The sequence below is a fragment of the Penaeus vannamei genome, chromosome 22, assembly GCF_042767895.1.
Source record: "Penaeus vannamei isolate JL-2024 chromosome 22, ASM4276789v1, whole genome shotgun sequence".
In the NCBI taxonomy this organism is placed as follows: domain Eukaryota; kingdom Metazoa; phylum Arthropoda; class Malacostraca; order Decapoda; family Penaeidae; genus Penaeus; species Penaeus vannamei.
The window spans coordinates 31,029,202-31,031,701 of NC_091570.1; positions in this window are offsets into that span (position 1 = coordinate 31,029,202).

Here is a 2,500-nt window from a genome sequence, read left to right on the forward strand (position 1 = left end):
AGAACTTACAATTACCTACGGGCATACTGAAAGTAATAAGGCCATGGGAAAGCAGAGGTTATAATGACGTGTGAAACTTAAATCAGGTTTGTTGAAGAAACAATAGAAAGAAAAGTAAGAAAAGGGAACGCCTTTAAATGCAGATTTGAATTTCAATAAACCAAAACAAAATATTTTCAAAGAAGTCTTTATTCTGAGAAATACCTGTAATCACAGTTACATGGATTTCATGCCCGGCTTTTGGCACATTACTGATTTAAAATTGTCGAGATATAACAAGCGAAAGTGAAAGAAGAGAGAGAGAGAGAGAGAGAGAGAGAGAGAGAGAGAGAGAGAGAGAGAGAGAGAGAGAGAGAGAGAGAGAGAGAGAGAGAGAGAGAGAGAGAGAGAGAGAGAGAGAGAGAGACAGAGAGAGAGAGAGGGTGGAGCGGTGGGGGGTGGGGTCAGAGAGAAAGACAAAGAGACACAGATAACGAAAGAGAGACATATAATAGAGCGAAAAGGAGAAAAAGGGGGGGGGGAGTGAACTCAATCATCAATCGAGTAATATTTTACCGTTTTAACTTTTACGAAAAAAAAAGTTTAATGACTCGGCAATATCTAGATCTATGAGGATGGTAAACGTAAAACCCTCGGGCTATTCTTACTCATGCGAAAGATGAGAATACAGGCCATACGAATCAGCAAGAACATTACGCCATTTCCACGTCCGCTATAATTTATTACATGAATATTCTAACCAATGTAGTCGATTTGCAAAGCAGATACTTGTGCAAAGAGATTATGCATTGGCATTTTCATCCCCTCACTTATGGTCTCGAATAACATCATCTCACTCTAACCTCCCAAGACCAGTAATCTAATTTCAAAAAATGCTTAGTCATTACATGAACTAAAGAATTGGATATACCCTTAAAAGATTTTAGAAATAATTCCAAATAAACACCTTTTCATTTTTATGCACTGCAGGCTAAATTGTATCGAATGTGTTAGTAACGGACTTTGACAAAATCTATGCGTTTGTTGTAACCTCAGAAAAATAAATTAACATGAATGAATTATTTATTCATCCACTATAAAAAAAAAAAAGAAAAAAATACGCGTGCTTGAATGTTTTTTTCGCTGAATGAGAAAAAAGTATGGAAGTGCATATTACCTTTCTACAATTATTTATTTATAATATATGGGTTCATTTCCTCGGTATGGTTAGCGACTAAGAAATAATATAAATGTTATGTGTGTGTGTGTGTGACTGTTCGTGTATGTGTGGTAAATCTTAACAACAATGACTTAACACACACAAATATATATATATATATATATATATATATATATATATATATATATATATATATATATATATATATATATATATATATATATATATATAGTCTGTGTGTGTGTGTGTGTGCGCGCGTGCATGTGTGTGTGTGTGTGTGTGTGTGTGTGTGTGTGTGTGTGTGTGTGTGTGTGTGTGTGTGTGTGTGTGTGTGTGTGTGTGTGTTTCGTGATTCACTGCACTTTAAGCATACCAACATATATATTGCAATCTAAACTTGGTATGAAATAGTTTGGAGAAATTAAACTTATAGAAACCATTTACTGGCCGCGCGGACACCTCTGAGAGCGCAAAGTCCTCTCACACACAAGATCTGGCCCGGTGAAAGGAATAGAGCAGCCACATCGTCATCCTTGTGTCCAAATTCTTCAGTTGAAAAGCAGCCTCATGACACGAGTCTCCAGAGAGTCAGAAGCAATGTCAAAGAAGGCTATCCACGCGTCGCGAATAATCGAACACTAGGGTCAACTTAGGATTTATTTGATTTGTCCGCGGTTTGCTAGATCCTCTCCTTCATCATTCGGAAAAAGAACACTGAGTTTGTAGTACATTTCTCTGAGGAGTTGTATTATTGTTAATGATGTTAATAAGAAAATGAATTATTTCAGAAAACCAAGTTTGTGGATATTTGAATTTCATCATACAATTTATGTCTACTGTGTAAGATGCAAAATCTTTAAAAGATAACGCAATGCTTCTTCAAAAACAATTCATTGGATTCTGGATATTTATTGCATAATGCAGATTAGCATTAAAGCTTTCATATGTCTGCCAAGGCTTAAAATAAAATAGAATTTGCGAAAGAAGCCTCACTGTTGCAGAATAAGATGCTGCAGTTTCTCCAGGTCTGTCGTTCTTGACTTCCATTAAAGACACATACTCATTGATATTTTTGTTTAGGTATTCTTACCAATGAGATGGAATAATATATATATATATATATATATATATATATATATATATATATATATATATATATATATATATATATATATATATATATATATATATATATATATATATATATATATATATATATATATATATATATATATATATATATATATATATATATATATATATATATTACTGTTTATCTTTATTAGTTGAATTACAAAGCACATCAATTAATACCTGGAAAATTACTATGTTAATCATATC